At 38.9% G+C, this 25,305-nt stretch overlaps 1 long non-coding RNA gene across 3 annotated transcripts in view; it reads left to right on the plus strand.

Annotated features, from left to right (window-relative positions):
* Positions 1 to 16,611, plus strand: part of LOC118148846 (uncharacterized) — a 73,060-nt gene extending 56,449 nt beyond the window's left edge. The window contains exons 4-5 of one of the 3 annotated variants that reach the window (XR_013528910.1): positions 2,658 to 2,866; positions 15,661 to 16,611. This is a non-coding gene — a long non-coding RNA (uncharacterized LOC118148846). The remainder of the gene's footprint in view (positions 1 to 2,657; positions 2,867 to 15,660) is intronic. The other 2 variants (XR_013528909.1, XR_013528911.1) reach the window with 2 other exon arrangements.
* Positions 16,612 to 25,305: the final 8,694 nt, after the last annotated feature.

The following is a 25,305-nucleotide window of genomic DNA, read 5'->3' on the forward strand; positions in this document are numbered from 1 at the left end:
AATTTTGACAAATTCTGAGGTGATGTTGCTATTGCTAGTCCCTAGACCATACTTTGAGTAGCAAAGATGAGGTCATTACAGCTGAAGTGAAATTTGAAATTTATCTAAGTTCTCAAATACAAATGGCAAGCTAAAAACAGAACTCATGATTTTAAAACTCTATGGCTTTTTCCTCTCATATAAATAAAAAACCTAATGAGAAGGCATATAAATATAATTATGTGGGATCAGGGAAAAAATTTGTTATGGCCATATATTTAAATTCGTCGTTTAGAATGATCTAAATGCAAAAAATTGGTTTCATTCTTATTTCTGTGTTTCTATATACAAAGCTTTAGGTTAGTGTCTTCCTAAATTCCCACAGAAGGTATTAATCTAATCAAGGATGCATTTGTAATCTTGGAAATGATAGCATAAAGTGACCCACAAAAGTATTAAATAACCACAACACACACACACACACACACACACACACACACACACACACATGCACACACAAGAAAGTTGTTGGTGTTGTGGTACCCATCCGTAAAGATGGCTCTCAATAATCCTTGCCTTCTGGTATTCATGCTGTTATATAATCTTCTTCCACCTTAAGTGGGCCTGACCTATGAAACCAATGGGATGATGAAGAAAGGATGGTGTGCAATTTCCAAAGAAAGGTCATGTAAGACAGTTTGGATTTTGCCTTGTTTCCTCTTGGATTGATTGCTGTCAAGGAATCCAGCCACCATGTTGTTAGGATGCTCAATCAGCCCATGCAGAGGCTTGGCAGTTCTTGGCAAGAACTGAGGCATCCTGCCAATAGTCCTGTAAATGAGTCATCCTGGAAGTAGTTCCTTCAGCTCCAGGCTTTTGAAGCAATCTATAATTAATATAGGTTTGAATAAAGAAAGATACTATATTTGGCAGATGTCAGACTTTTGACTTAGAAAATTAGACTCTGTTGTAAGTCCAAAAAATTATCTGTATTCACATTCTCTTTGATCTAACCCTAAGAGTTCTTCTGATTTCATGATTACCAGGACCCTATCCCAAAGAAATAAATGTTTTAGTGGAGGAAACAAGACAAAAATGCAAAATAATAAATTGGAGCACCTACCATTTATCCAATAAATAAAACCAGTAAGCTGTAAGATTTATTATTGGGTTACTCTTGTCTGCTCAGTCATATCTTAGTAAGGTCTTAGATTGAAATACTTACAGAGGAAATAGGTGGGGAGGAATATAAATAGATTATTTTGAATAATTGATAGGACTACATAATAAATTGATTTGATATATAAAGGGAAGGAAGAATGGAAGACACCTTCAAGAGTTTTTGCCCTAAAGGTTTAAGAATAATGACACATACTACTCAACAACGTAGAGGAGTTGGGAAGATAAGCCAGAAGTTTAGAAGTGGGGAAGAGGATGGAGGGCTCTGTTTTGGGAGGTGTTGAGTTTCACTTAACAAAAAAGTCCTGTGGGGGAAAAATGCCTTCTTTTTCTGAATTTTTACTGTATCCTTATATTACATAATGGTGATTTTTTTTTCATTCTCAAACCCTATCTCTGCAAAATAAACAGAGATAGCCAATTTATTTTTTAAGTATTTATTTTAGTGATGAAAAAAGCTTAGCAAACAAGAGGTTTAACAATATATTCACACCACAGACTTAGGGGTTGTCTGAAATCCAGGTTTCCTCAACCACAAGCTACGATTCTTTTCAGCTGGGATATGTATGCTGTGGGCATTGCGTAGCTTTCTTCTTCATGTTGGCTGCTGGTTCCATCCCCTGATGTCTGGAATTAATTATTGTTTTAAAATGGAAAAATGTTTGACTGGATGTTTTGGATAAGGTTCTAGCAGAGTATCTGTCCCTTGGTGGGACCTGGTAGGCTTTAGCTTTTACCTTTAAACTTTAATGCTATAGGTTCACAAGGACTTGTCGGGCTCTGGGGAATGCTATTGATACAGCCAAACTGATAGGAGATTGATTTGGGAAACTCAGTGCCAGAGTGTTAATTGACAAATGTATACATTTAACTTAAATAACTAGAACATTCATGTATCTTTTACTACGTTCCACCTCTGGAAGTGAGTTTAGCAACTAAAAAGTTACTTGGTGAGCCTAAAATTCAGAGAGACTCTACTTCTGTAAAATGAATCATATCTGTTGTGATGCAGTTTGCTGCAGAAAATCATTTCTTAGCACTTAAAACATTTATTCTTTTAATAATCATTATTTTCCTTGCACAGGGATTCTCCAAACCGTTATATGGTAAATATTTAAGAACTGTACCATGTACCACTGACTGCAATAGGAGTTGAGGATACAGTAGTAAATAACAGCCAAGTTTTAATCCTCAAGGAACTTGTATTTTAGTGGACAACTGATACCTTGTTAGTTTCCAGGTCTCCTTTTTTCAGTCATCAGAATCTTCTCTCCTCACATCCCTTTCCTTAATGACTTTCAGAATTACAGTTTGCTTTTAATTAACTGTATGTTTAGAATATCTTCCTGAGGAAATTTTAGAAAGACAGATTAATGCAAGAGATGACATAATTACAAACACTGCTTTAGATCTAGATTGCTTTAGTGAAGATGACTAGATTGGCTTTTATTTATCTATTTTATAATAACAGCTTTTTATTTTTATTTTTCTGTGTGTAGATTGTTGTTCAGTTTTAACAAGAAAGAAAACCAAATGGAAAAAATATGGCTAAACAAAAACCTGAATTATACTTACTCCATAGCATGAGATGTAAACAAATCTATAGGAGATGCATAACAAATTGGATGAATTTTAATTTGACAATAAACTTCAAGCAATTTACTTCAAAGACATTTGCGGCTAATGGGCTAATTATCCATTGCCTGAGGTAGGGAATATTTCCTTCGACTGACTTATTGATTTGTTGCCTTTTAACAAGAAATTATGCTGATCTAATTACAAAGAAGGGTTAAAAAGCTAATAACTTCAAATCTGAGGTTCTCCATAATGGAACAGAATGATTAATGGTCTAACAGAAACAACTTCCCATGAACCTTTCTCGAGACACTTGAAATACAATGTCACTAATGGAGGGGCTTGGAATACTCTGAGTTCTTTTTCTTCCTATATGAAAACAATGTTAAAATCTGCTAAACAGTGTAGGAACTGGACCCATGGTGTAGCAATGGCTTATGACAGGATCTCTAAATTTTGTTTGCTTATGATCTTTTTAGTATTACTCGCTTTTTAAAACAAAAATTCTGCTATGCTAAATATATTCATCAATGAAATACTATAAAACCTTCTGCAAAAACTTTCTATTTTTTTAAGTTAGTATGAGGATCATGAAGGAGAATATAATCAATGACTGACATCAGGAAACCTGGGAAGTCAAGGAAGGTTACCAGGTATTCACATAAATTTCCCTCTCTATTCCCTCCGACAGGAATTATGAAAGAAATTTGCCAGACTATAGTTAGGGCCATGTACGTAGGTGCTAAGATTTTCATACAAAACAGTTGAAATGAGGAAAATCAAATAGCATGGGTTCTATTTTCATACATGAAATTAGAGCAAGTTGGTGAAGGATATTAGTGTGACCATTCTTTAGAATATTTCCCAGCCTAATTCCAGCCCCAAATGCAGACTCGCACTTCTTTGTCCTGGAGCAGAAAGAGCTGTTATTGTTGGTTGAGCTGTGGAAGTTCTTGGGCAGTGTTGAAGCACAGGGTTAAGAGGGCTTTCCAGCTGCACCAGAGATTCTATTAATAGTACTGAGGTTGGGGTGGCACTATCAGCTCCTGAAGACTGTGGGAATGACTGGAAGCAGAGGACCAGGAACTTGGGAAGGTTGTAGAGAGCAGCCTGACTCTCCACTAAGAACTGAGAGCAGAACTGAGTAAAACTTGAGGCCTAAACATTGTGTTTTGAGGAAGAGAGTTCTATTTCTCCTGTTTCAAATAAGAAAAAAATAAAAATAACTTATGATTTCAACAACCCTTTCCTAGAAACAATGATAACTCCAAGGTGTACACAATTTTAAAAATGTTTCTTTCTTGCTAACTGGCTTGTTATTTGCCCTTTTCCTTCCATACACCCTGTTCCATTTTTAAAACTATCTTTACTTATTCTTTCACAATATAATTTTAAGTGGATGCTTTTTTTTTTTCTGATATGGAGTTTCGTTGCCCAGGCTGATGTTCAATGGTGCAATCTTGGCTCGCCGCAACCTCTGTCTCCTGGGTTCAAGTGTTCTCCTGCCTCAGCCTCCCGAGTAGCTGGGATTACAGGCATGCACCACCACAGCCTGCTAATTTTTTTGTGTATTTTTAGTAGAGATGAGGTTTCTCCATGTTGGTCAGGCTGATCTTGAACTCCCTACCTCAGGTGATCCTTTCACCCTGGCCTCCCAAAGTGCTGGGATTACAGGTGTGAGCCATCACACCTGGCTTTTTTTTTTTTTAAGATGGAGTCTTACTCTGTCACCCAGGCTGAAGTGCAATGGCATGATCTCAGCTCACTGCAATGTCCACCTCCCAGGTTCAAGTGATTCTCCTGCCGCAGCCTCCCGAGTAGCTGGGATTACTATGCCCAGCTAATTTTTGTATTTTTGTAGAGACGGGGTTTCACTATATTGGCCAGGCTGATCTTGAACTCCTCACCTCAAGTAATCTACCTTCCTTGGCCTCCCAAAGTGCTGGAATTAAAGGCATGAGCCACCGTGCCTGGCAACTTTTCTTTTAAGTTCAGGAGTACATGTGAAGACTTGTAATACAGGTGAACTCATGTCATGGATGTTTATTGTACAAATTATTTTATCACCTAGGTTTAATCCTAGTACCCAATAGCTATTTTTTCTGCTCCTTTCCCTCCTCCCACCCTCCACCCTCTGGTAGACCCAAGTCTGTTCCCTCCTTTGTGTTCATGACTTCTCATCATTTAGCTCCTACTTATAAGTGAGAGCATGCTGTATTTGGTTTTCTGTTCCTGTATTGGTTTGCTAAGGATGATTGCCTCCAGCTCCATCCATGTTCCCATAAGAGACAGAATCTTAATTCCTTTTTATGGCTGCATAGTATTCCATGGTGTTCATGTGCTACATTTTCTTTATCCAATCTGTTATTGATGGGCATTTAGGTTGATTTCACATCTTTGCTATTGTAAATAGTGCTGCAATGAGCATTCCCGTGAATGGGTCTTTATGGTAAAATGATTTATTTTCCTCTGAGTATATACTCAGTAATGGAATTGTTGGGTCAAATGGTAGCACTGCCTTTAACTCTTTGAGGAATCATTATACTGCCTTCCACGTGGTTGAACTAACGCATACTCCCGCTAACAGTAAGTAAGCAGTCGCTTTTCCTCACAATGTTGCCAGCATTTGTTTTCTGTTTGTTTTTTACTTTTTAGTAACAGCCATTCTGGCTGATGTGAGATGGTATCTCAGTGTAATTTTGATTTGTGTTTAGATCAGTGATAGTGAACATTTCTTTCATATGCTCGTTGGTCACATGTGTGTTTTCTTTTGAAAATGCCTGTTCATATCATTTGCCAACTTTTTAATGGGTTATTTTTCTCTTGTAAATGTGTTTACATTCCTTATAGATGATGAATATTTGACCTTTGTCAGATAGATTGCAAATATTTTCTCTCATTCTGTAGGTTGTCTGTTTAGTCTGATGATAGTTTCTTTTTGCTGTACAGAAGCTTGTAAGTTTAATTAGATTTCATTTCTCAAGTTTTGCTTTTGTTTTGAATGCTTTTGGTGTCTTTGTCATGAAATCTTTCCTCGTTCTTATGCCCAGGATGGTATTGCTTAGGTTATCTTCCAGGATTTGTACAGTGTTGGGGTTTACATTTAAGTTTTTAATCCATCTTGAATGATTTTTCATGTGGTCTAAGGAAGTAGTCCGGTTTCAATCTTCTGCCTATGGCTAGCCAGTTATTCTTGCACCATTTATTGAATAGTGAGTGTCTTCCCCGTTGCTTATTTTTGTCAGCTTTGTAAAAGAGCAGATGGGGCCAGGCGCAGTGGCTCATGCCGATAATCCCAGCACTTTGGGAGGCCGAGGCGGGTGGATCATGAGGTCAAGAGATCAAGACCATCCTGGTCAAAAAGATAAAACCCCGTCTCTACTAAAAAAAAAAAAAAATACAAAAATTAGCTGGGCATGGTGGTGCATGCCTGTAGTCCTAGCTACTTGGGAGACTGAGGCAGGAGAATTGCTTGAACCCAGAAGGGGGAGGTTGCAGTGAGCCGAGATTGTGCCATTACACTTCAGTCTGGGTAACAACAGCGAAACTCTGTCTCAAAAAAAAAAAAAGAGCATATGGTCATAGGTGTGGGACCTTATTTCTGGGCTATCTATGCTGTTCTATTGGTCTTCATGCCTGTTTTTGTACTAGTAACATGCTTATTATTATTATTTCTTTAGCTCTGTAGTATAGTTTGAAGTTGGGTAACATTGATACCTCCAACTTTGTTCTTTTTACTTAGGACTGCCTTGGCTGTTCGGGCTCCTTTTTAGCTCAATGCGAATTTTGAAATTTTTTTTTCTAGTTCTATAAAGAGTATCTTTGGCTGTTTGACAGGAATGGCACTGAGTCTTTCAACTGTGTTGAGCAGTATGGTCATTTTAATGATGTGGAGTCTTCCTATCCACAAGCATGGGATATTTTTCCATTTGTTTGTGTCTTCTCTGATTTCTTTGAGCAGTGTTTTACAATTCTCATTGTGCAGACCATTGACCTCCTTGGTGAGCTGTATTTCTAGGCAGTTGTAAATGGGGTTGTTTCTGATTTCGCTCTTGGCTCACCTGTTGTTGATGTGCAGGAATACTAGTGAATTTTGTACATGGATTTTGTATCCTGAAACTGCTGAATTTGTTTATCAGCTGAAGGAGCTTTTGGGATGAGACTGTGGGGTTTTATAGGTTTAGAATCATGTCGCTAGTCACTCCGATTTTTTAGTACCTGATGTATAATAATGAAGGCTATGCAACACCAGCGATGCCAGCCTGACTCTTCCTCTTGGAGCTCTGTCCCAGGCAGGGACGGAACTGTTGCTGGCCTGAACACACCGGTAGGAGGTAGCTGGAGACCATGCCTGGGAGGTCCCGCTCAGAGAGCAGGAATGGGATCAGGTACCTGCTTAAAAACACAGTCCGGCGACATTTTCATAGAGCAGCTTTACTGTGCTGTGGGTTCACTCCAAGTCCCTAGTTGCCTTGGACTCTGTGAAGGCTGAAGGCTGGAATGGCTAAGTCACCCCAACAGCAAAGATGGCAGCCTACCCCTTACCCTGGGCGCTCCATCTCAAGGAGGTGTTATGGTGCCTCTGGAGCCTAGCTGGATTCCCAAGCCAGTGGGACTTACCCTGTGAGGTGCTATGGCAGTGGGGCCTGCAGACTGTTGTTGCTCAGCCCCTTGGATTCAGCCCCTGTTCTAGGAGTATACACAGTAACCTTCTGCTTTGCTGGCATTACAGCTGCTTTTGTTGGGAAGACCAGAAAGCCTGCGTCTCTAAGTTTCCCAGGTCTCCATGTCTGTCTGAGCAGCTGCTCTGCCGAGAGTCTATATTGCTCTCTGTGTCAAACTGAAGGTCCTGGTGGAGTGGGTTTATGAGGCGCTCTCCTGACGTGAGGGTTGCAAAGATCCATGGGAGGAAAGTGGGTTCCCCAGATACCACATTCACAAACCCTTTCCTTGCTGTGGGGGGACATCCCCTAACTCCGTGTTGCTCCCAGGTGGGCTGTCGTCCTGCCTTGCTTTTCTCCATTCTCCATGGGTCAAGCTGTTTTTTTGATTAGTCCCAATGCATGTACCTTGATATCTCAGTTGAAGGTACCGTATTTACTAGCCCCTTCTTTTCCTCTTTGAGAGAGCAGCACACACTAGCTGCTTCCAGTTGGCCATCTTGGCCACCTTCCACTTAACATTTAGTTACAATATTTTTCTATTGTTAAGGTCATTATAAAAAATATTTCTAATATAACCCAGATCCTCGTTTTGCTTTATTTTCATATAGATATGCTCCAAATACCCCCAACTCCTGCGTTTAGCCACTTTAATGTTATTTTTCCCAATGTCTGTTGTGCAGGCAGGAGTGACTGTGAGGTTTTCTTTGCTTTTGTCTTACTACCCTCTTCCACGGCTTTCTTCTTGGATATGGGCTCAGTGCCCAACCAGAGGGCTAAAACTAGGGGCAGTTTCTGTATTTATGGAGACTAGAGGGGAAGGGGATAAGCTAATAGGAATGGTTTATTTCTCTTTTGTTTCTTACTCTTCCAAGAGTGGTCCATGGACCAGCACTGATAGCATTTCCTGTGAGCTGGTTAGAAATATAGAATCTCAGGACCCATTCCTGAATCAGAATTTGTATTTAGGATATGCTAGTGATTCACATTCAGGTGAAAGCTTGAGAAGTATCGCTTTAGTTCATTACCATTAATTATCCTTTGATTATTCCTATACCAGAGACTCTCCAACTTGTCCTCTCAATGGAATTACCAGGGGAGCAACCCAGAACACTCACATTGTGCCCATCTCTAAGACATTATGATTTAACTGATCTGGGATGTGGCTTGGGCACCAGGATCATTAAGTGATTCCCTAAGTGATATGAATGTGTGATTTAGGAATCACTGCCATGTACCTTCTACACTAGTTCTGTCCTGTTTGAAGAGTTTTCCTAGCTCTGCTTCCTGTACTATTTTGAGTTGTAATTTTCTCTGCCTACCATTTTTATTCTTTATGCCTCCTATTTTGAGGAAATTCCTATAAAACGCTATTTCATTAATGGTATGTGCTTTTTTTATTCCCTGATACAGTTATGTATTTAAATTTTAAGATTCAACTCTTTCAAAGAGAAGTACAATTCAGGTAGGATACTTTTATAGATTGATATAACATTTACTTTCCTTCATTTTTCTTTTTCACGTTCTTTCTTCTTCTTGGCATGGCCAGATTCCTTAAAATCTAACCTGGCTGCATCATTTATCATCCCCTTGTTCTCAGCTGTTGGTCTGTCTTTTTGACACCTTGTTGTGTCTGTTGGTGCTCCTGAGGACTACGGTTATAGCAGGGTTTTGTAATAGTGGTGCTATTGACATTTTAGGCTGAATAATTCCTTTATGTAGGTGGCTGTCTTGCATGTAATTAGATGTTTAGCATTATCTCTGGCCTTTGCCCACTAAATGCCAGTAGCACTCCCGACCTTGCCCTTTACTATACAGATTGTGACAAAAATGGTTCCGTGTACTGCCAAAAATAGCATAGGGGCAAAATTCTGTCTAGATTGAGAACCACTGAGCTATAGGGTTGTCAAGCATTCTCAATTCTCAATAAATACTACAGCAAGTATACTTTAAAAATATTTCACAAGTGAGACACTGTTTACTATCTTTATGATAGCTCTGTACTTTTTAATTGAATTTATCTATACACTGGTTTATAGATTATCCTGAGTTTGCCAAATTTTGTTCTTCATTACTAAGATGATTTAGCACATACAAAAAATGTGATTTAATTGTTATGTGTTATTAAGACTTGTAATATGAAGGAATTTACAAATCTAAAGATAAACAGGTAGATAGATACATTGATGGATAGCTAGCTAGTTATATAGATAGATTACAGAATAGGGGTCCCGATATTAGAATAAGAAAAATATTATCAAATGATCAGTCTACAATCACTCCACAATTTGGAGTGAATTGTGGCTAAAATTACTTTAACTTGGAAAACAAGAACACATTTACCCAACATGCTGATCTTTCAGTTCTATTCCCAAGGTTAGTATATGAGGATTCTATCTTTATTAATGTCCTTTTAAGATGGAGTATATATTAAAATGATTTTTGAATCTACACCTGGAAGTGGAATACTGGGTCAGATGGTAGTTCTATTTTTAATATTTTGAGAACCTTCAATACATTTGTTTATAATGGCTCTACTATTAATTTACACTGACAGTGTGTGAGTTCCCTTTTTTTTCCCAGCATACTCTCCAACACTGTTCTTTCAGCTTTTTGATACAAGTCATTTTAAGAGGTGTGAGGTGGTATCTCATTGGGGTTTTAATTTGTGTTTTCCTAATCATTAATACTGTTGAAAACTTTCTAATGTTTCTATTGGCCATTTTTGCATCTTAAATTGAAGTAGGGGGAATCTTATAATTTCTGATACGATGAATGAATTTGGAGGATGTTATGTTAAGTGAAATAAGCCAGGCACAGAAAGGCAAATACTGCATGATCTTTTAGATATGGAAGCTAATAGGGCTGAACTAATAGAAGTAGAGATTAGAATGATAGTTACCAGAGGCTGAGGGGCAGCAGGGTAGGGAGCAAGGAAATTGGAAGTTGTTGATCAATGAGTACAAAATTTCACATAGGAGTAATAAGTTTTGTAATCTGTTGCACAGCAGGGTGACTAGTCAATAATAATGTATTATCTATTTCAAAATAACTAAAATAATACATTTCAAATGTCTTATTAAAAAATGATAGGTAAACAAGGTGATAGGTTAATTAGGTTGACTTAATCATACCACATTGTATCCATATATCAGAACATCACCCTATACCACATAAATTGATACAGCTATGATGTGTCAATCAAAAATAATTTAATAAATTTAAAGATTAAAAAGTACATTTTTATAAAAAATAAAGACCAAGTCCCTGTCACAGATTGAAACTAAGAAGATAACAATTAAATACAATGTGTGATCCTGGGTTGGACTCTGGACTAGAAAAGGACAGTTGTGAAAAAAACTAGTGAGATTCAAATGAAGTCTGCAGATTAGTTAATAGTATTGCATCAGTGATAATTTCCTGGTTTTGATCATTGTTATTTAGGATATTAATATTAGGAAAGGTGAGTGAAGAATATGTAGGAACTCACTATATTTATTTTTCAGCTTGTTTTAAGTCTAAATTTATTTCAAAATAAAAAGGAAAACCAAACAGAACCAAAAATGCATCTACATTTTTAACATATATTTGTTTCTTTCATTTTATACCATGGAACCTGGCTAACTGTTAAATCCTCATAATTCTGGTGAACAAAGACCCTCCATGAACACATTATGAAAGGAGATGATAGAAGTATAAACTCAGAAGCATACATCCTGAACTTATTTCTTTCTCTACTGATGGGATTAGCTGGAGATAAGATAGATCTTAAGTCTACCAGTCAGAGGGCCTATGCAGCAGTAGTCACAGAAGTGAAATTCAGTTTCCAAAGGGAAAGTTCCTCTTCCATACACATTGTATTTCCTTTAAGCTACGTTTGGCATGATTCATTAACATTCTTGAGCTAAGATTTTAGTTAAAACATGGCTAAATCCAGTCATAATGCTAATAGTCTTTCATTCACTGAAAAAAGATTGCAAAAAGGCAGTAAGAGGTTGAAGTGAAGGTTCACAATTGGAAATTGAATCTTGTCCCCCAGACGAAGGGGGCTTTTGTGCAGTGTAGATTCAAAGAAGTGTTTTCTATTGTGCTTTGCATTTCTAAAGCCAACATTTGAGCAACAGCTTCTTTTCTCTCTTAGACATTTTGGAAATAAGGAGCCTTCATTTCCATGACGATTGCAAGGCTAATTTCCACAGTACTGCCTAATCATGTGTCTTGCATCAAGTTTCTCTGGTCTGTGCTGGCCTTTAGCAGAATGCTGCTGAATTATCAGGATGTAGCTCAGTGGTTTGTCCTCAACTCCGTGGAGAGACAAGCAACTTTCCTTGAAAGAGAAAATTTAAAAGGGAAAGTTATTTTATTTCACAGAACAGTTTTTGTTGCTACGGATTTGACAAGGCATAGATTGATTCTTCATTTAATTTCATTTTAGTTTGTCCCATTCAGCATTTCTCTTCCATTTATGAACAGTTTTGGAAACTCTAGCAGCAAATGGGCTTGCCCCCCAACACTTGGCTTGATATTCTGCATATAACAAATGTCTTTTCCTATGGAATGCATTCTCTCAACAACCTGACCACTTTGGTTCGTCCACCCTTGCTTTGACCTGAAATAGCTGAAAATCAAATCAATCTGGTTGGATTCTGAATTCAGTCCATTCACTTTCTTTTCTCTTTTGCAGGTTACGTAACTGAGTACCTCCACTTTTCTAACAGGTGGTTTATTTTTTCCTCTCTTGTTTTCCCATTTCCCTGGTTCCACACTTCCAACTTAGCCCTTTTGAAATGCAAATATAACCTTTACCTCCTCCTCACCAAACACTCCATACTGGGCAAGTTCATCTCTGTGCTCCAGAGAGGGCTCTCTTCTCTTCGCAGTAGATTTGCAGACCTAGTATGCCATGATGGAACTCTCACAATAGATAGAAAGGTAGTCTCCCAAGAGATAGACACACCTGCAGGGGTTCGCCTTAGGAGTGCATATTGAAAGCATGCCCACTTGGCCACTTCTACATCTTCTGTCCAGGAAGGTACCAACTCAACTGCCTGGTTGACAAGGCAATAGCCAGCAGCTGCCCTGGCTCATTTCCTCCTCTACCTCATAAAAATGCCCTTTTTCTGCTCCAGAAGTGAAGCAGTGTGGTAGGACATCTGTGCGTCTTCCCCAAGCTGGATAAATTCACTTCCTTTGTGTCAGACCTCTGTTATTAATTGGACTCTGCGTGTGGCAAACAACTAACCCACATTTCAGTTACAGTTATACTACACAATGCTTCCTACAGTGGTATTGCTAAAGTAGGTAGTTAGACATGAGTGGGGCAAGAGAGCTCCCCCCACTCCAGGAATGTCAGATGACCATCAGGTGATGTTCAGGCGGTTGTTAAGCTATTTCTCTAAAATAATAATTGATCACTGCTAGGGCCAGGGAAATGTAGTCTCCCAACAGATAGAAACGCCTGAAACTGGTGATCAGCAGCTTCCCGGTAAGATCACAGGAGTTGCATAAGAGGGCTCAAGTATGCACATGAAGAGGCAAAATGGCAGCGTTTAACTGGCATATGATCTAGGAACACTTGACTGCAAGCGGAAAACGCGTCAAGTGAGCGTACACACAACTCCAGTGAAAGCACTGTGCATGCTCCCCTCCAAAGTACTAGCAGGCCACTGTGCATGAGGATAGCCTACCCCAAAAGAAGAAGCAGGAGAGAAGGAACATAAGACCCCAGAAATATGCCAGCATATAAAACCCCAAGCCAAAGGTGGCACTAAATTCTTCAAGTCACCCACCTGGCCCATTTCCAAGTGTACTTTCCTTCCTTTTGTTTCTGTTCCAAAGCTTTCTCATAATTTTTCTCTCCTGCTCTATACCTTGCCTTGGTCTCTTACTCTGCCTTATGTCTCTCAGTCCAATTCTTTCTTCTGAGAAGGAAATATTTGAGGTTGCTGCAGACCCATACAGATTTGCTGCTGCTAAATAGTGTGCTGCATAACTCAGAGACATTCCCTAGTGCGAATAGTATGGGCTCCTATCATAAACGTTTTGGGACCAATTAATGCCTATTAGCTATCCTTAAATATAGGGAAAATGAATCATTGTAGCAATCACAATAATAACGATAATAACAGATTTGGCATCTCACATTTGTCTGACACTTTACTCTGGAACAAGTGCTTTTCTACATATTGCTACATTTTTAATCTTACAGCAGCCCTAATAAAAGGTCATCTGAGTGCCAGCCTCTGTCTAACCATCTCTCAACTCTGACTCTGGAAACCATGACACACAATGCGGATCTTCACGTTAGGTATTCTACACAGGGAAGAGAATGAACTTCATGCTGACATCACCTGCCAGCTTCCCAGAGACCCTCCTTAGCTGTCTTTCAGTCTCTCCAAATTTTCACCCCGCAGCAGGGACTGACACCCACCCCTCTGGACTCACACATCCCTCTGCTCTCCCATAGTTCCCACAGTCTCTCAAGATATGCCATTTCTAGTTTTTAGGTCCCTCTTTCTTGGTACCAGTTTTATTCTTCCTTCACCTGCACTCCAGCTCCTGGGAGTACAGTTTGCCTCAAGATAAACATCATTCCCTCAACCCAGAATTGTGGTATAAACATTTCTGCACTTTGTTTCACATGTATGAGTAAATGGAGGCAAAATAACTAGCAATTGCCTAAGATCACCCAGCTTGTAACTGAAAATCTGAATTTGAGCTAGAGACTGACTAATAACTGTGTTCTTTACTTCCAACCAGTTTTCCTTGTAATCCTGTCATCTGTATTATTACCTTGTTTATGTCAAGGCTGAATGTCAGATTCGATGTTTCCCATCATCACGATTTGGACAGACTGATTACTTGGAATCAGAGCTGACAAGTCCAAGTGTGCTCAGAGGAGTTTTAAATGGGTTAGAAACGCATAGTTGGTTTGTTTATTTAAAAAGGAAACAAAACAACCCTTAGGTTATAAAGTTGGATGCAGCATAATTAAACAGGCATCCCAAGATGGCAGTCTTTTAAAAGACTTCCTAGACTAAAAGATCTCTTCTTCATCCACCCACACTACCATCACCACTCTGACGGATCTTCCCTTAGGGAAATCAATACAGTCACTCAACATCAACGTCCTTAGCTGTCACTGGCCCCCGGCCATAGCTTTTGTTTTGCCTTTACCAAGTGAATGATAGTGAATGAATGAGATTTTATAGTATTTTCTTTTTAGTGCAATGAACCTCTGCTTGACAGACTCCTACAGTCTCCTATTTAGGCCTCCACCTGGTCTGATGGGGTTTTGTGTTCTTTTTTCCTTAGCTTCTTCCTTTCAGAAAAAGCTAAGGTTTCACATCTCACGCCACTAGTTCTCCAGCCTGACTGCACACTGATACCACCCTGGGAACTTCTATAAAATATTGATGTCTAGACCTTATTACTAATCAAATCAGAATCCTGGAGGGTGGGGAGGAGTCTATTGTGCAACTGCTGGCTTAGGTGACCATTATACTAAAATAAGTTCCTAAGTTCCCATTGAGATTTGAATACGGGACACGTAGTTCAGGAGATGACAAAAGAGGTTGTACTTACAGTGTCAGCATGGAATTTAGCAACTGTTTATGCTATTCTTGCTTCTAATGGAGAGTTTATCAATCAGACTTGACGTAATGAAATGGAGTGACAAACCACTTCCAAACTCAGCAGCTTACATCAAGGAGCATTTATTTCTTGCTCATGGGTCTATAGGCGACAGGTTTGGCTGGTTTAAGCTGGACTCTGCTGTGTGTTTTTCATCGTGCTTTGAATGAGTTACAGTTTACTCCAGGTGGGAATGTGGTTCAGGTTTCTTTCACATCTGTCTCATCTTCCTTGGACCATCCATTGAGTGTCCAAGGCACCTACTTTTCATAACAGATCACTGTCATGTAAATTGTGTTTCAAGATCTCTCCTTGTCTCCTGCCCATTAATGTGTCTTTAGGTAAAATAATTTATATGACCCAGCTCAACACTAATGGGATGGAGACACATACTTTGCCCACAGTAAGAGAAGAAAGAAGAGAAATATTTTCTTACAAAGTCCACACTCTCTTAACAATATGGATAAGAGACTGGGAAATACTGGGTAGAAGAGGGTGGTTCCCTGGCAAAGACCCCACCCTCAAGCCTGGGTACCCATGACCCTAAATGGGAATAGTCATTCCTGTTTTTGTGCCAAAAAGATTGCCTTCTGGCACAACGTGTCCCCCTATTCTGTGCCCATATAAACCCCAGACTGCAGGCTCCAGAAGGAGATGAGAAGATGAACAGAAGAGCAGGAGGATGGAAGAATATCATGGCAGAGAGAAGAAAAGGAGCATCTGAATGCCAAGAGGAGTTTGACTGGGGTCTGTCAGAGGAGAGTTCAGCCACTGGATGACCCAACTCCAGGGGAAGATCATCTTCCCATTTCATCCCTCTGTTAGTCCCCCATCCATCCCACTGAGAGCCACCTCCACCACCCAGTAAAACCCCCGTATTTACCACTCTTAAGTCTATGTGTGACTTGATTCTTCTGGGATGCGAGACAAGAGCTTGGGATACAGAAAGCTGTCATGCTGGCCTTCTGCCCTTGTGAAAAGGCAGAGGGTTCACTGAACTGGTTAATGAGTAAGCTCTTTGCAGAGGGCAAAGCTGAAAGAATGCACTGTAACACATGCCACACCCACTTGGGCTTTGGGAGTTGCAGACCCTCACCCCTAGAAGCTACCATGGGGCCAGAACCCCAGAGCACTCACCCTGGCTCCTGTGCCTGCCTGCCGGTGTGCTCCCCCTCCTTTGAAAGGTTTGAGTGTGTAGTGGCTGAACAGATGAGCCACACCCCCGTCACACATTCTTCAAGTGGTTCAGAGAGTTCTTCTGTTACAATAAGGAGAAATATAAACTTGTTGACAATCTTAGAACTTAACTGATAAAAGATGGACTGAATTTTCCGCTATCCTGTAAATCTAAATTATTTTAAAAAAAGTTTATTAACAAAGAAACAAAAACAAAAAAAAAGTAAGCTACTCTGTGATGGAGGGGATAGCTGTAGTCACTGGAAGTGTTGAAACAGAGTATAGAAATTCTGTCGTGGGACATGTGTACAAAGGACTGGAGCATGAGTCAATTATTGAGTATATTTGTTAGATTTATTTTGACATGTCATGGAGAGGAGGGGACAGAAAGTATAGTACATGACAAATTCAAGATTAAAAGTTGTCATGGCCAGGTTGCAGCCAACCAGGTAAAATACCAAAGGGATAAACATAATGTCACACATTTCAGTTTACAATCTCAATTGTTTTATATACACTAAATAAAAATTTATGGTATGTAATTAATGAGTGTATGGTCTATATTTTATTAAATCATTGCTTAAATACAGCACTCATTAGAATTTCTAAATATCCTTGAGCATCCCATGGCAGAATTAGTATGCAAGGCATCTTTATGCCTAAGGCTTTAGTTGGTCATAAAGAACTACTGGCTGGGGTTAACACTACTAACAATAACATAAGCAGCAGTTAATATTTGCGGAGTGTTTACTGCGAGTCAATTGGAGCTACGTGCTTTACATAGATTAGTTCATCCTCAAAGAATCCCTGGGAGGAAGAATTAATGGCTTCCCCATTTTACAGATGACAGAGAAACTGAGGTTTCTGCTGAGTGAGTTAAAGTAAACTGCCTGAGGTCCCACAATTCATGATTGGTATTGCTGAAGGTTCAACTCAGGGTATCTGATCTTGTAACCTGTTGGTGTAAGCATTACAGTCTATTGCCTGTGCATTTGAACTGGCATAACACTTAAATACTAGTACTTTCCCCAGGCGCCTGTTCTGTGTATTAAAGGGCTGCCACCTGACAATGCGCTGTTATGACACATTCTTAGCGTTATCTTAAGATGCTGTTATGTCTATTTTAGATCTTCTCTCTGGGACTGCTTCATAAGTTTCTTATAACCAAAATGTGTTCTAGAAGCTGCCATAAATCAGAATTTCTTTCCCAAATCTAAGTGACCACTCTCGCCACCACCAGAATCTATTTGAGACACAATCTCCATTGTTGTAACTGCCTCCCACTTTGCTATTGATTATTTCCAGCTTGCTGAAGGGAGCTAACGGCTAGAGGCTGGTATTTCCCAATCAGTCATCATTAGCACTGCATTTACTATAAAGTCACTTTCAGAGCCGGAATGACAACTTTAACAATGAAAAGAAAACATAAGAGCTCGTTCTGTAATGTGAATATAGCTCTCTTCAGGGAGCAGCTAGATTTAGCCTAAGAAATGCACTTGCAAATGGCCTTTTTGTCTGATGCATAGTTGTTTCTCACATAAGCACATCCAAGAAAATATAAGTCCAGGACTGCTCTCAAAAGGGGTGTGGAGCCCAACAGATTGTGTGTGTGTGTGTGTGTCTTTTGAACTTGAGGAAGAATTTTTTTTTTTTTTTTTTAGACGGAGTTTTGCTCTTGTTACCCAGGCTGGAGTGCAATGGCACGATCTCGGCTCACTGCAACCTCTGCCTCCTGGGTTCAGGCAATTCTCCTGCCTCAGCCTCCTGAGTAGCTGGGATTACAGGCACACGCCATCATGCCCAGCTAATTTTTTGTATTTTTTTTAGTAGAAATGGGGTTTCACCATGTTGACCAGAATGGTCTCCATCTCTTGACCTTGTGATCCACCCGCCTCGGCCTCCCAAAGTGCTGGAGCAAGAAATTTAAGTCACCAGTGTGATTCACCAAACTTGAATATTAAAAAGGAACAGGGGAAAATGAAAGAACTAACTTGGTAGTACATCTGAAAACAACGACAGTTCATACTTCTGCTGAAACTGAATGGACAGAGGGGCAATAAGGCTATAAAAAAGCCAGACAAATGGAGAATTTGTCAAAATGGGAGTAAGAATCAGCAGACAAGACTTTGAAGGGTACTTTGTTGTGAAAAGCAAGATGTCCCTAAGCAAGTTTTGTCCTACTGAAATGTCTTGAAATTAGGAAAAGAGAACAGAACACATTTTATAGAATCAAATGAAGGTACTCACTGTGAATCATGAAATAATGTGCTATATTTTCTCACAAGTTATTTATTTATTTATTTATTTATTTATTTATTTATTTATTTTGATAAGAAAACTATCGGTAATTACTCAATTTTCCAGAGTTACCATTCAGGCCTAATGGGAAACAGGTATTCTAAGTTTGTTTGGTTAATATATTTTCTGAAATAAAATAGATAAAATGCCTCAAAGAAAGAGAAAGAAAACCCATGGTTTCCTAGAAGGTGATCTTTTAGGTTTTCCCGAATTTGCCTTCTACTTCCTGTCCCCTTTGCCAGCTTATTGGGTCTGTCAACTGAAGAATGACAAAGTTCATAAATTTGGAAAGGAGGATTTTATTTCTCATAAAGGTTTGGAGCCTCTAAGTTTGCCATTCCAAAAGGCTGGGAAACATAGCCTCCAGCAAGAAGCCAAAAACAGAGACTGAAGGGGCAATGGGAGCAGGAATTTATGCTGAGTGAGGCAGCTGAATATGCATATTCAATAAGCTATAGGAGGAGTCATGAATATTTATGAAAGGAGAAAGTGTGCATATGCAGTTAAGCTTATTGCAGTTAGAGAGGGAGGGAATATGATGAGGGGTGTCTGACCTTCCAGCCCTGCACAGCTAATAACTTAGTTTCAAAGTTACTCTGGGGTCTCCTTGGCCAAGAGAGGTTCTGGTCAGTCAGTTGGTGGCTTAGGACTTTATTTTTATTTCTCAGTGTTCACATCATTTGTTTTTCAATCAATTTCTTATTTAATTTGCCTTTCAGACTTTTCATCCTCAGAGTTCTTTGGGATGTTGGATCTTAGAAAGGTCTCCAAGTTGAAGTTATCTGGTGACTTTCTCCTCATTCTTAAGAATGTGTTTAGAATTAGTTGCAGTAGCCTTGCTGGAGAGCTCAACAAGCCTAGCAAATATTGTTAGCATTGAGCATGGAATACACCTCAGATATAGGATTGGCTTATAAGTTAATCAGAGCACTTCTAGAAATAGCAGAAGAGGGAAACTCCAGGAGCAAATGCAGACTCTGGGGGTGAGAATACTTCAGATTAGTTGCCTTAAGACCTGGGCCTACCTCCCAGTTATAAATAGTGGATTCCCAGTTCTTTTAAACCTTGAAGCATCAACAGATGGGGAGAAAATCTGTCTACACTTAAGCCATCAATTAGAGTGGGGGCTAAGTGTGATATGAGTGAAATGTCTTGCACTTTCTGGGAGGCAGATAATATTGATTACATTTTTAAAATACATAGAGCTGCTGCTTTTTATTACATTTGGAGACTTCATATTTTCAGGCCATTTTATAAAAACCACCTATAAATGGATAAAAAGGCAGATAGCTAACTGGATACATAGGTACATAGACAAATGGGTAAAGCCAAATTCCATAGGCAGTAGTTTTTAAAGATAAATAGCATACATTGGCATTCTTGACACAGAAAAAGGGAAATTTGGCTTTGGAAAAATGGGAAGTTTTGTTTTTCTCCAAGATGGAGGATGAGAAGCTTTTAGCATGCCTCAGTTACTTGAAAAGAACAATAATATATAAAGACCAACTCTGAGAGCTTTAATTCAAGAAGGAAAATGGGAATTCACTGGAATAGTGAAGGACAACCCAGACCCTGGGGAGGAGAAGGTGAGCGAGCAGCCCCTGTGACAGCATTTAGCTGATAATTTTGAGTGAAACCCATGAGAGGCGCAGTCAGTTTCCTTCTGTGACTCACTTTTTCACTATGGATCTGTGCAACCCAGGTCAAGGGAAAGCATCCTGTTTCTCCCAAGACCTGGACCTAACTTGGGGAGAGGCTGAGAGATGGAGAGAAGGAAAGACACCAGGAAAAGCTGCAGGCATTTTCTCTGACTTGGGGCCGACAGAAGGATGCCAGTTTTAATCTGGTCTCATACAAAGTCAGACATCGATGGCCTGGTAGTAGTGGCCACAACAGGCCTTTTAGAATTTCAGAGCACAAAAACCAATCTTTTAAATCAACTAACTCAAGCAAAAGTAAAGAAAAACTAATTAAAATGAAAAAAGGCTTCAAGCTATATAGGATTATGTAAATTGGTCAAATCTATGACTTACTGGCATTCCTAAGAAAGTAGAGAAAGTAAGCAACTTGAAAACATATGTGATAATATCATTCAGGAAATGTTTTCCAAGTTTGCTAGACATGTCAATATACAGATACCAGAAATCCAGAGGATTCCTACAAGATACTATACAATATGACCAACCTCAAGGCACCTGGTCATCATACTATCCAATATCAATGTGAAAGAAAAACATCCATATGATTTTATACTGAGGCTCTGCCAAAAGATTCTGCCAAAAGATGTCTAGACATCATAAAGTACTTCAGTAAAGTCTCAGGATACAGTATCAATGTATATAAATCAGTAGCATTTCTATACATCAGTTACATTCAAGCTGAGAACCAATTCAAGAATGCAATGCTATTTACAGTAATCATGCACATGACAATAAAATACCTAGGAATGCATCTAACCAGGGAGGTGAAAGATCTCTACAAAGAGAACTACAAAACACTGCTGAAAAAAATCAGATAACACAAACAAAAGGAAAGGCATTTCATTCCCATGGATTGCAAGAATCAATATCATTAAGATTTCCCTACTGCCCAAAGCAATATGAGCTTCAATCCTATTCTTATCAAACTACCAGTGTCATTTTTCACTGTATTAGAACAACTATTCTGAAATTTATATTGAACTGAAAAAGGGCCTGAATAACCAAAACAATCCTAAGCACAAAGAACAAAGCTGTGGGCATCCCATTACCTTCCAGCAAATATACTACAAGGCTACAGTAACCAAAACAGCATGGTTAAATACAAAATAAAATATAAAGATACAAAAATAGACACATAGATTGATGGAATAGAATACAGAACCCAGAAATAAAACCACATATTTACAACCAACTGATTTTTAACAAAATTGACAAAAATAAGCAATGGGTTAAGGATACCCTATTCAATAATGGTGCTGGGAAAACTCTCTAAACATATGCAGAAGAAGGAACTGGACCCATACCTCTCACCAAATACAAAAATTAACTCAAAATAGATTAAAAACTTAAATGTAAGACAAAAATAAAAATCCTAGACAAAAACATAGGAAATATTCTTCTAGACATTGACCAAGGCAAAAACTTTATGAACAAGTCCTCAAAAGTAAACCAAATAAAAGCCCAAAACTGACAAGTTAGACCTAATTAAATTAAATACCTTCTACATAGCAAAAGATATCATCAGAGTAAACAGGCAACTTACAGAATGGGAGAAAATAATTTCAAGCTATGCACCTGATAATGAATCTATAAGGAACTTAAACAAATCAACAAAAAAGAATTCCATTTAAAAGTGGACAAAAGATAAGAACAGACAATTCTCAAAAGAAGATATATAAGTGGCCAAAAAACTTATGAAAAAATGTTTAATATCAGTAATCATAATAGAGATGCAAATCAAAACCACAATCAGATATCATCTTACACAAGTCAGAGTGGCTATTACTAAAAAGCCTGAAAACTACAGATGTTGGTGATATGGAGAAAAGATAATGCTTATACATTCTTAGTGGGGATGCAAATTAGTTTATCCCCTGTGGAAAGCAGTTTGGAAATTCTTCAAAGAACTAAAAGTAGAATTACCATTCGACCCAGCAGTCCCATTACTGGGTATATACCCAAAGGAAAATAAATTGTTCTACCAAATAAACACCGGCACTAATGTTTATCACAGCACTATTCACAATAGCAAAGATATGGAATCAACACAGATGCCCATCAGTAGTGGACGGGGTAAAGAAAGTGTGGTACATATATACCATGTGATACTATGCAACCATGAAAAAGAAAGAAATCATGTCCTTTTTAGCAACATAGTTGCAGTTGGAGATCATTATCCGAAGCAAATTAACACTGAAATAGAAAATCAAATACCACATGTTCTCACTTCTAAAGTTGAAGCTAAACATTGGGCATATGGGCAAAAAGATGAGAACAATAGACACTAGAGATTCCAAGAGATGGGAGGGATAGAGGAGGGCAGTGGAATCATTGGAAGCCCAAATCTCAATATCAGTCAGTTGTTTGCTACTCATCAGTGAGGACTCATTGTTCAGGAGCTCCTGGGTTTCCACCACTCATTTTCAGCAATGGTGTACGGGCCCCTTCCTCACCTAGCACAGTAGACACTGCAGCCAATTTAACAACCGTATCATCTCCAGTAGTAAAAATAGCCTCAATCTGTAGCATTTGCCCATTTCTGTGATATAAATACTGCCATTGTGGCCAGTTTTAAGATACCAATGTGATGGCACTGAACCTCCAATAAGGAAGAGATGCTCACAGTTGCCTTGCACAGACCTGTACAAGTTGGCTCCAGCATTTCTCTGAATACCTTGCTTCAGAATCCATTATATTTTCAGGAAACTGTGGCCAGTTTCTAAGTTGTTGGTGGCTTCCAGGTGGCTCAGGCAGGCAGACTGGGGGTGGGGGTGGGGGGTGTGTAAGAAGACTCAATCCACTTGTACTATCAAACAAACAGTTCATATGCTCCACACTTTTCCACTATTGCTACAACCATCAGTTCAAAATCATGGAGTTGTTGATATGGTTTGGATGCGTCCTCACCCAAATCTCATCTTGAATTGTAGTTCACATAATCCCCATGTGTTGTGGGAGGGATCTGGTGGGAGGTAATTGAATCACGGGGGTGAGTTTTCCTGTACTACTCTCATGATAGTGAATAAGTCTCATGAGATCTGATGGTTTTATAAAGGGCAGTTCGCCTGCACATGCTCTCTTGCCTACTGCCATGTAAGATGTGCTTTTGTTCCTCCTTTGCCTTCCAACATGATTCTGAGGCCTCCCTAGACATGTGGAACTGTGAGTCCATTAAATCTCTTTTTCTCTATATATTACCCAGTCTCTAGCATTTCTTCATAGCAGTATGGCAATGGACTATTACATTACTACTTCTCATTTCCTTACTAACTTTTTGGACTTAATTTTGGTGAGTTTCCCTTTGATGTACATTTTAAAAGATGTAAGTTAAAATATGTATGATATGTTTGGGACGCTGAGAAGATAAATATCTTGCTGGAGGTCACACAGCCTCTTAGTGTTAGAGCTGGGATTTGAACCCAGATAGGCTGGCTCCAGAGTTTTGACTGTCAGTGGGAAATAGTGGAAAGTTTTCTCAACAATGCTGTGAGTTCTCTGGAGAACAGTGAGTAGGAATCTGACAAACTGTAAGGAAAGTACTTCCCTGATAGATAAAGCAGAAATAGTGAGTTGCTGGAAGAATGGATGAGATTTAGGGAGAACTTTGCCTCTACTTTGAGGAAGATTGTAGGTCAAACATCTCATATGATTAGAATCTCATGGAAATGAAATGATTTGCTCCTGATCACTTACTTCATTTCATCACCTGAACTCTTACCTGAATATGGGATACAGCCTGGCTGATTCACTTCTTGTATTTAACAGACAAATTGAGGCTCAGAATTTTAATGGTTATATTTCTTTCCAAAAGTAAATATGTGTGTAAATGATCAATTTCTCTTATTATTTAATAGTAAAATATAGATTATTATTAGGAATGCCACTAATCATTGTGGCAGTGGAAAATATCTAGATCTGAAAACTCAACCAATATCAGATTTTTTTGTGGGAAACAATTGCTAAGTTCACTGGACAGTGTAGGACAGATCACAGACTCAGGAATTAATCCATCATTGATGGCTTCTTACTAAAAACCCATCTACTTACACAGTAAGAGAACGAAGAATAAAACCTCGTTTATGTAGAACTTAGCTCCCTAGCAATGGGACTTATTTGGAGCTTTTCAAAGAATGAAGGGATAAAACTAGTGTTTTCAGTTAAAATTAATATCGACTGAATAAAAAAGATAACACAACCATGACTTAAACGCACAAGGTTTCATGTTTCTTTCACATAACGTAATCTGGAGTTATGCATTTTCAGATTGGCACTGGAAGTCCGTAATTATCACTATCCTGGCCTCCATCTAATTTTGTACCCCGTCATCCTTAGCCCGTGGTCATCTCAAGGTTCAACCCACTGAATATTGAGATGTCCTGTTGGTCCTGTTGCTATCATACTTATCCAAATACCAGGATGAACTAAGTAGCTGGAGAAGAGCAAAAAGGCACACTCTGGCCACTTATCCCCTTTCTGAGAATTCTTCTACAAAGACTCCTCCAACACTTACACTTCCATCTTATTGGCCAGAATGTACTCACATGGCCTCACTGAAATAAAAGGCAAACTAAGAAATATGATATTTTAGCTGGGCACAGTATTCCCTTAAATAACATTAAGGCACTTTGCTTTGGAAAAAAGAGGAGAATGGGTAGTGGGAAGGGAATAGGCAGACATAGATTCTAAGATGACATTAGAAATTACTGAGCTGCCATAATTAATGAGACATGGCTTGTGCACTTTCCTGATGAAAGAAACTCTGAGGCTCTCCTGCAGAAATGATTTACTCCTTCTTTCGTTGAGCTCCATCCACTTTGGCATGTACATATCATTAAGATGCTAATTTTCTACTTGCTAGGGGTAAAGTGAATACAGGTTCTTTTTCTTCTAAATAAGAGATAATAGATTCACAAAATGCAATAAAAAATAAAAGCAAACTTTGGTGCTACTGCCCAACTCTCCCAAGGTCCGGTGAAGAAAAAATGGGGAGGAAACTTTAGACCAAATGAGTACACAGAGGATGATGAACTAAAGTCACAAAAAAGAGAGTGGATCTTATTTCCATGAACAGCAGCTTCCCCAGGTAACTAGGTCTTGCTTCAGGC

The sequence above is a fragment of the Callithrix jacchus genome, chromosome 17 (genome assembly GCF_049354715.1).
Source record: "Callithrix jacchus isolate 240 chromosome 17, calJac240_pri, whole genome shotgun sequence".
In the NCBI taxonomy this organism is placed as follows: Eukaryota; Metazoa; Chordata; class Mammalia; order Primates; family Cebidae; genus Callithrix; species Callithrix jacchus.